At 43.9% G+C, this 10,466-nt stretch overlaps 1 pseudogene; it reads left to right on the top strand.

Annotated features, from left to right (window-relative positions):
- Positions 1-3,512: 3,512 nt before the first annotated feature.
- On the top strand, positions 3,513-9,907 carry LOC140852119 (protein Brevis radix-like 1; annotated as a pseudogene).
- The last annotated feature ends 559 nt before the right edge of the window (positions 9,908-10,466 follow it).

The raw sequence follows: 10,466 nt of genomic DNA, 5'->3' as shown, positions 1-10,466 counted from the left end.
GAAGCTGATTATCAGCCGAACCGAGTTCGGCGCCAGTTGCGCCGGACAGAGTCCGTAATAATCTAGCAGATTTTGGACGAACTCCGGAATCGGAAGCCGAAGACCAGTCCGGAGGTCCTCGACGTACAATGCCACCTGGCCCGCGGGCGGGTTGTTAACCCGACCACCGGCCCCTGGGGCGGAAAGTCGGAACTGCTCTGGGATATGATACTGATCCCGAAGCCGATCAACATTCGGCCCCGAAAGCGAGGAAACCTCAACTTTCGGAGTCAACCGAAGGTCATCGGTCGGGTTTTCCGACCGAGCCTCCTGAGGTGAGGTTCTAGCCATAACACCAGAACCAAGAAGAAGACAAGACCGAAGAAGAGGGAGAAGGAAAAGAAAGGGTTTTAAGAAAAACTAGAGCAAAACAGAAGAAGGGACGAACCCCGAACGAACCCTTGCGAGAGTGGGGGTGGACGCAGCTGCCGTCGACGATGGAGAGACCGCTTGGGCAGAGTCTCCGCAGCAAAACCGTCAGAAATGGAGCTTCGAGTACAAGTGGCCCCCTATATATAGGGCTGTTCGACGATCGAGATGACGCCGCGCCGACCAAGACTTCTCAGATGAGCAACACGTGGCGGCATCCGGGCCCTCTTTCGATCCGGCGGTTCAGCGCACCCATCCCGGAAGGGCCACGTCGCCTTCATTAAATGCAAAGGACGCCGACCCAACAACCCCTGACGCGTGGTGGAAAGGCCGCGATTCGGAATTAAATCGCCCGCGGCGATTCGCGTCCCCGATGGGACGCCTGGCAGCGGCCCGCGCTCCCAAAGCTGGCGTTGGATGGCGGTTTGCATTCCCCAGAAGGCGCCGGGTATCCGATCGTCTGACACCGAATCGTCCGGCATCCGGTCGTCTGACACCGAATCATCCGGCATCCGGTCGTCTGACACCGAATCGTCCGGCACCCGATCACCTGACACCGGATTGACCGACGTCAAGTCACTGAACGATGGGACACCCAACATCGATTTGTCCGGATCATCTGCTGGTGAGGTCAGCAAATTTAAGACAGGAGGCAGTAAAGAATCCACTCCTTTCGTCCTACGTCCCGCCGGCGTGAAAATGCGGGCCAATGCGACATCAGGCTCAGGAGTGGGGGGGCAACTGTTGGGATATACCGACCGGCTCCGTCCGACCGACCAACTCCATCCGACCGACCGACTCCATCCGACCAACGATGGGCGACACCCACAGTGACTACCAACTATGCCCCGATCGGAGCAGATCGGCCTACCAGGCCTACGTCGCCTCCGATCGCCTGAGAGCCGACCCCCCATCACCGACTTCCTATCAGGCCCTCCTAGATGCTGAATGGGCGGCATGGGCTGTAGTCCCATCAAGTAGGCACCGTACGAACGCCAGGGGGCATTGTCCTGCCAGGGAGCCTGGGGCGCTGTCCTGCCAGGGAGCCTGGGACGCTGTCCTGCTAAGGACGAGAATTAATTCCTAGGACCTGTCAACTTTGTCAATGGCGTAACAACCTCCGACGATTTGATAACTCTCCAGTTGTCTACATCACCGACGGCGAGGCCATACCATCTCCTACTATAAATCGGGAAGGGCAACAGTGCTAAGAGGTCCTTTTTCGACACCCTCGAGCTCTCCCTCTCTCTCTCCCTCTCCCTCTCTCTCGTAGAGCTCCTTGTCTCCTTTTTACTGTTGCCCAGTCTCCTTTCTGACTTGACCGTCGGAGGGTCCCCGTCGGAGTCGCCTCCGGTCAGCGTAGATTTTCTTTTACAGGCGCTCGTTCTCGGCGACCAGGCGACGAGGAGATTGGTGCCAACAAATGTAGTATTTTATTTTTCAAAATCTGAAAATAATTTTTTTTAAAAAAAATTAGAAAATACACATATTCGGCGTGAACTATTGACGGTGATGATAGTCACATTGATTATGGTGAAAGCAATGGGGGTAAAACAGGACCTGTTGGTTTTTATTGTTCCTTTTAATAACATTCATTTTCCATCAAAAACCAGACAAGTTTTCTAAAAACAAAAAAGAACAGTTCTGCAAAACATTTTTTTGGTCTTGATTTTTGTATTCTAGTTTTTAACCAAAAACCAAAAATTCTAATCATATCAAGCAGGGCTTAAACTATCCGGTCCATCTGGAAAATGAAAGACACTGAATCAATTGCTAAACTAGCTTAAATAGGAAAAGGAAGGGTGATGCTGTATTAGAGACTCTTCTCACGATATCATATTTTTCATGCTATTTACCTCCATCAATTCAATCACTCAGAATAGGTAGATTTTTTCTAATAAATTTTTGGAAAATAATCGTAAATGGAATGATTAAAATCTTTAAATTGCACAAAACAATTACTTTACCGATCCAGTGTTCATCTGAAGTAGATTAATCCGATGCTTAAGCACAGCTACGGACTCACTGTTTTGTTGGTTGAATTAGCATACATAGTCCTGAACCTCTCAGTTCTATTTTTTCTTGTTTGGATGGTTCATTTGCGATTTGAAGATCGAAACCATTTTCTTTTGTTTGGAGAATAACAAAGCTAGGAGAGAAATATTAAATGCACATATTTGCAAGCTTCAAATTTTTCTAGGTTGTCTGGACGTGATTTGAAGATTGAAACCATTTTCTATTATTTGGAGAATAACAAATTTGTGAGACAAATATTAAATGCACATTTGCATGCTTAAAATTTTGCTTAGTGCTCTGGATAATTTTTCAAGTTTCCGTGTGATACTGTGATGGTAAGAGAGAACTGCATTAGAGCTCCAAAGTTAATACAACTAGCTTATAACTCTATGCGGCACATGGATTATAATTTTTTTAAAATATAAAATATTTTATATTATTATTTATTTTATATATATTTTAAAAATAAATATTATAATAAAAATTATATTTATGTATAATATAGATTATAAGTTATCTTGTGAAGACCGGCAGCTCTGATTTCATGAAGCACTTTAAATTCATCATTTCTTATTATTTTTATTTTTAACTATTCTTAAACTTTTCTATCTCTCCTTCCACTTCTCCTTCAATCCTTTCCTCATACACATCCCTAACTCTTCCAATAGTAGACTCTTGCAACAGTAGAACTGGCAATGTGGCTCGTCGGCCATCACTACTAGCAACATCTTCGAGTTCGGGATGGAGAGAAAACATATCAATATAATGATAGATGATGACCTTGCGAGATTGATGAGCATGCCTCCAACTGATGGCTCGAAAGATATTTAAATCTTAAAAATAAAAAAAGTTATTTTTTTAATATTCAAATTTGGAAAATCTAAATTTTAAAATTAAAAAAAAAATAAAAATCTAAACTTTCAAAATTTTTACCTTTTTTTTTTTTTTCTTTCTTCCTACTTCTTCGCAATAATTCGTCATTGTTATCGTTTCCGTCTCTCCTTCCGCTTTTTCTTCAATCTTCTCCTCACACACCTCCTAACTCTCCTAATAATTCATGAACTTTCGCCATCGATGAAAAAATCGCATCAATGGTTTATATAAATAGTAAATGTTTAAACCTACCCAAATGATTATTGATGACATAGTGATGTAAGGAAATGTTCCCCATTGTCATGATAACTATTTTGGTGAACTGTTCCCTTTTGTCAGAAGAATTTCAGATTCAGCAGTTTTTTTTTCTCGCAGTGTCAGTCAAAGAGGCCGAGCAGTCGCTTCGCTTTAAAAGAACCAAACGTCGAACGCCTTTCGTACCTCTCGGTTCCCCCCCGCACCCGTTGCCGAGATCCGGCCTCCTCCTGCCGGGATCGAATTCGATCCGCTGGAGAAGCTTGTCGGTGCCGCCGGATCCAGCCGGGATGCTGACCTGCATCGCGTGCTCGAAGCAGCTCGGTGGCGGGCCCCTCCACGACCTGGCCACCGACGACGACGACCACGATCCCGCCGGCGGGACGCCCAGCACCCGTCAGGCCATCAAATCCTCACCGCCCAGGTGAGATGTCGAAGCGGAGCTGGAGTTTTTGTTTGTTGGGTTCTTTGTTTCTTTCTTTTTTGCTGATTTTTGGGCTGATTGGGGGTTTCTTCATTTGGGAGGTGGGGGGTCAGCTCAAGGATATGGCGGTGAAGGCGTCGGGGGCGTACAGACACTGCAAGCCCTGTGCGGGGTCGGGGCGGCCCCACGGGGGAGGCACCGGCGGCGGCGCGGTGTATGCGGACTCAGACGGGGCGACGGGGTCGGATCGGTTCCACCACGCGTACCGGCGGGCGGTGGAAAGCACGGGGTCGACTCCGAGGGCGTACGGGAGGGAAATGGAGGCGCGGCTGAGGGCGGTGTCGAGCGGGGAGGGACGCCGTCGATAAGCGGGCGGACGGAGACGGGGTCGTCGTGGGTGTTCATGGAGGAGGAAGACGAACCCAAGGAGTGGGTGGCCAGGTCGAAGCCGGGGTTCTCATCACCTTCCTCTCTCTCCCCCAAGGGGGGAATGACCTCAAGAGGATTAGATTCAGGTACGCCCTTCGGTTTCGCCTTTTGTTTCTATTTCGTTGTTTCGCTTGGATTGCGGCTGGGGCCGGGATCGGCGGTGCGGTCACCGGCACCGCCATATCTTTGTCTTTGTTTGCGACCGAGATCTGGAAACGTTCGGTGAGGTGAGTGCTAGTTCATATCTGCCAAAGGGCTGGAAAATAGGTTCTGGGTGGTGTTGAAATTTGCGCTGTAGTCACCGGTAGTTGACGCAGTTGATGAACTAGGCAGAGACTGAGACGTAGAGTTCGCAGAAGGATCACTTGTGGCACCCAAAAATGAACCCCAAAAAGTGACCAAATTCGTTCTGGTGTCGGATTATTTTTGTGCTTCGCTTCGATTCGAAACATAGCCAAATTGGCCTGTCTAAACTTGGAAACCCTCTGCACGGATCTCGCACCCTCCGCAATCGCGTCGCTGTAATCAGGGATCTCTCACAGAATGTCCTTCGAATTTATTACATATTTATTATTATTATTATAGAAAAGTGGAGTTTAAAAAAGCAAATAAAGCAAGAGGTGGGGAAAGTGGTTAACTGGTTATGTTTGGAAGTATTTTGCCCGGTTAGTATCACTCTACTCTTTTTCCGGCTTCCCTAATTGTCTTTTATCCTCGTTGGTGGTCCTTAATTAGTACTGTGGCCCTTGGCTTGACTCGTTGAAGGCATCCTAGACTCTAAAGAGTGAAGACAAAAGGTCCACCTTCTACTAACAGTGCTAATTTTATAACGGTGATGGGCCGACTTAGTTTGGGATGAGTTATTAGCTATATCAAGTTTCATGGGATTGAGTTCAGTATGTCATTTAAAATTTTTACTGATTGCCAGGCAATTGAGTGGAGGAGATGGGGATTCGCCTGGTGCGATGCCTGGCTGTATCACTATGAGACTCTTGAGAACTTCGGTTAATAATTCAATGTGTTAGAAGAAGAATGCTGAGATGAGTACTGAATTGAAGTTTGGCATGAAACTTCAAGCTGTAACTGAGTGGATTATTGGGCAGAATCAGTGGATGCACTAGAAAACTCTGGCCTTTAATGTTGTTGTGACATGTGGGGCCACATGGTTATCGGATCTGGTGTGTTTACATAGGACAAGGTTTAGGCTGCAGCTGCCAGCTGCCCGGTGCAACGACCCATAGATTATGATGCCTTGTCCAATCTCTGGTATTGGGGGCTCAGATCTGTCATAGCTGTTAGATATGGCTATGTGCTTCACACGACAAGCTATGTTTTAGATATAGCTGGTTATAAGAGTGCCACAGGTCTAACCAGGCCTCAAGTTGAGAGTCCAAAAATCTTTCCTATAAAGTTTAGCTATAAAATGGTCATAGCTTATAAGTGAGCAAAGTTCTTAATTTTATTTTGATTAAGAATATGAGAATCTAAATTAGTTGGTTTCTCACACCAGTGAGAAGGAGAGAATGAAACCTGTCTCCTTATTAGATTTCCCACTGATCCTGTTTCAATTTCTTTCTAAACTTTTGTAGAAGTTCCTTTTTTTTTTTAAAAAAAAAACTACAAATTTATTGTCTTTCTTTGGGCAAAAATATCATTTTACCTCTTGCAACTATCACTTGCCTATAGGATGCAAACATTTGCATTTTTTAAGATAAAGGCCTCTTAAAATTTAAATCTCTCTCGAGGTTGAGAAAAAGAAAATTTTGTATAACTCAGTTGGTGTTTGTTTATGAGAAAATATAAATAATAAAATATCTTTGACTAAATCATGTGATAAAATTTAAACTTTCTTGTGTTTCGGAGCTGTCCAACGCTTTATGAAGTAAGACATATTGTGGTGGACAGCTCGCAAAGCTGACATGGATGTGAAAGCCTTCTAGTTTAGATGACGTGTGATCAAAGCCTTCTCCGGGACTATCTGTTGAGCCCTTCTCATGTTCTCCTTCAGTGGTCTACCCTTCTCTGTACATGTTCTCGGTTAGCGAATAGACTGCCTTGTAGTTATTACACTACAGGAAGAGAGACGAGAAATGTGCCAGTTAAAAATATTTTTACTACAAAAGTAATAAAATATTTGATCAAAGTAGCAATCCATATCATTCATGCTTCTTCTCACCTATAGCTACATGTGGAAGAAGTAAGGGCAGCATATGTTTATCAAAGCTAGGCGGGTTGGTGATACGTCATGTCAGATTCATTACAGATATAATTTGTTGCATGGCCCCATATTTGCACATCAACATAATTTTCGGGAAAATGAGTAGGGTAGCTTGACTACCTGATGATCTGGAGCCCTACTATTTTTGAGATGACATACTTTACCAAACTCCATCTCTTCTACTCTAAATGACAACTACTTCCAGAGGAGAGAAATATCAGGCAGCTGAGCTTCCAGCATTGAAATAGGCCTTATGGCCAACTAATTTTGAGTTAGTGAATCTTGCTTCTCTTTTTTGAATTTGTGTACTGTGAAAATGTGCATTCTATATCCTTGACTTTAATATCCTTTCTCCTGTCTTCTATGTCTTCTAGTTTTGCATCTGGTTAGACCGAATCCATAAGCTATTGCTGAATGCAATACCAGAGCCTATGGATTTGGTAACATATCCAAATCCATATCCAACTTGACAGGCAGAATTTCGGAATTAAACATAGAATCATATTACCTCATTAACTTTAGGTCTTATAGTTGGAATGCAGAATAGACCTCGGAATAACCACTTCTCCGGTCCTATCCTAGGAATAACTGCCAGACACACCTAAGTAGGGGAGTGGACCACTGGTCTCCAATAATTCCATCAAACCTGGATCTGCCGCTTTGTTAGTCCTCATGAGGCAGGCATCCTGGTGGCACATACTAAAAACTGTCCAAAAACTAGAAGTAATGAAAAGGGGCAAGGGCAGACATAAATGGAAAGCAACATCAGAATATTCTATTAATCCCATATGCAAAGAGGGCCTGAGGGTTTAATGATAGATCCAGTTCATATCTAACATGATTACTACCTTAGGTATGTCAAAATGGTCAAACCTACTATCCTTGATGGGCAGTCCTCACCATTGATTGTTTAGTTGCCTTAATGATTGGTGAGATGCACCATAATGTACAGTGATGGCTGAGAAGAAGTAGAGAGGATCCCCAAGTAACTGGGTTTTAACTCTCACAATTTAGATGACAAGAAATGACCTAGCATATCCTCTAGAATGAAGGTCCTTTTTTGGGTACAATAGTTCTATGAAGGTCTTTTACTTGTACTAAATTATCCTTGGTCAAATAAAAACAACTTTCTGAAAAACAAGATGAATATAATCTAACCAACCTTGTATTTAGATACAATAGTTTTTCCCCCTTTTTTAGTTACATGCGAATAGAATTTGCCATAGGGAGCAATTGGGCTAGAGGTAAGGATTTAAACATTGGACAGCAACAACTTTACACCAACAGTGATGTATGACATTGTTAACATGTGGTATCTATCAAAGTAGTTGCGAACAGTTTTTGAATAAATTAGTGAATTATCAAATACGTCTTTTTGATTAAGTCATTTACAAAAAGTGTTTTAAAGATCCTTCTGGCCATGGAATCGAGAATATTTCAAGCAATTTTATATAATTTGTAGAATTCTTTTTAACTGTGTTACCGAACATTGGAAATGCTTGAATTGTGATGCTGGTTTTGGTTGAATGGCACAGCCGGGAGATGTTTAACAGGTGGCAAGCTCAACGTTGGTGGGCCGAGAACTACGACAAGGTCATGGAGCTCTACAACGTCCAGAGGTTCAATCGCCAGGATGCCCCCCCCCATCCCTCCTGGCTCCGAAGATGAGGTGAGACTTGTATAAAGGCCTTCTCAGCAAACCATCCTTCTTAGTTTTTGTCCAAACTCTTTCAGGCCTTGGTTAACTCGTGGCTTTGTATTTCTTTCTTCAGAGCTCGAAGGAGGACAGCCCAGTGACCCCGCCGTTAAACAAAGAACGGCTTCCCCATAACTTTCACAGGCCATTGATGGGTGGTGGCGGGGTGGAGCGATGGGTTACACATCATCAGACTCACTTGAGCACCGTTCCAGCCACCACTGCCACCACCATCATGGGCGCTATTATCATGATTCAGGTGGTCTGACATCAACACTGAAGCTGTCAAGCATCAGTGGAGCAAAGATGGAGACATCATCGATGGATGCATCGGTGCAAACAAGCTCATCTCCGGCGGACCAATCGGGGAGCCATCAGTGGCAGTGAGCAATGCCAGTGACCAGGAGAGGGAGTGGGTGGAGGAGGATGCGCCCGGGGTTTATATTACCATCCAGGGGCTTCCTGGTGGCATTAGAGAGCTCCGCCGTGTACGGTTCAGGTACTCCGTCCTTTTCCTGTTCTAAACTGTAAACGAATGGGCGGGCTATGACTGAAGTATTGAAGCAAGCACCAGAGACAAATGAGGAGCGGAAGGATTAGTAGGGCTCATTTACTATGGTGTGCCTCTATGGGACCTATACGCCTTAAAAACGTAGTCATGACATTGAGATTTGGAGATTTCTTTTATTTTATATGTTGTTTTTCATAATTTACCACTTATTAGAATTATGTGGGTCAAATGTGTAGAAATCAACACCACCAAAATTTAAACCCAGAACCTCCTATTTAGAGGAGTGGAATGAATTTGGTTTGGACCTATTCAATCTGCATAAGCTATGCTGAGACCTGACCCACTGGCATCTCTACCCATGAGATTTTATGCCAAACCTACAAAAATCACGTGGACTCAACCGAGCTTGCCTTGTTGACAGGGTCTTGCTGGTTCGTTTTGAGCCACTGAATACCAGATTTTGACACACTTAGTTACACTTATTTTTTCTCATAAACAAACCTTTTGCTTGTGCCTTGTTTTGGCTTCTGATTCTTGGTTTGGATGATATAAATTGTTGCAGCCGGGAGAGATTTGGCGAGTTGCATGCAAGGATGTGGTGGGAGGAGAACCGAGCTCGGATTCATGAACAGTATCTATGACAAGGGAGAAAAGGGAGGTGCTAAAGAAGCAGCAGCTGCTGCATTGAGAGGTCTTTGCGTCCATTTGCCTTCATCTGCTTTCGGTGAAGTCTCAAGCTTCTTTCTTCGTCACTTCATGTATGAGCTATATGCAAACACTGAGCACTGGCATTGAGCAGCAGCCTTTTCCCTTCCTCAAAGGCCTGATGGCTTCTGGTCGTGCATTAACTTATGCTCCTGGTGAAGCTGGAATAGAAAGCACAAGCATGCTTTCTTGGGCGAAAAATGTGTTTTTGATTGTTTACTGTAGCCTCGTTTCTTATGCTTTGTCATTTATGCTTTTCCTACATGTCGTGCACATTGTGTGGAAGAATATTTGGGGAAATTTGAATGAGGGTGCTTGTTGTTGATGTAGAAGGAAGGCTTTGTATCATGAATGAGTGAAGATGTTATATGATCCCCTGCTGAAAGTGTCATTTCCTCTCTTCCTCCTCCTGCATCTATTTGATCTTCTTCCAGTACTTAATACCGGTTTGGTTCATGCTCTGTGGTGCTATTCAAGCATTTGCCTAGTGTTGAGAGCTTCTTGAATTGACTGGTTTAACTAGAGATTAGACGAAGATGCATGCCGTAGAGTGTCTGTATTCTGTATCATTCATGAGCAATGTTGAACAAACAACAAGAATAGGACTCTAAAGAAGAGCCTAGCATCCAAAAGCATATTGCTTGCTTTACCCGAAAAAAAAAGGAAAAAAAGGGCCTTTGCTTGCAGGGTGGCCTGCCACCTAGGCAATAGGCATGTGATCCTTCCTCTCATGCTACTTTGGCAATTGTCCTTGCATATTATCTTGAATGCTTCTGTCATGCAAATTCATTTATAACTCAAATTTAATACAAAATTAACGATAATTTACATGCAATTTATTAATAGATTAATTAGAAAAGCCTTCATACAATTTCTTCCATTCTATGAAGGGTTTTTTTATTAATGTATGATCCAATATATGAGAAGTTAA

The sequence above is a fragment of the Elaeis guineensis genome, chromosome 10 (assembly GCF_000442705.2).
Source record: "Elaeis guineensis isolate ETL-2024a chromosome 10, EG11, whole genome shotgun sequence".
Lineage (NCBI taxonomy): Eukaryota > Viridiplantae > Streptophyta > Magnoliopsida > Arecales > Arecaceae > Elaeis > Elaeis guineensis.
Note: the sequence above shows the minus strand (reverse complement) of the source record. Positions and strands in the feature narration are given on the sequence as shown.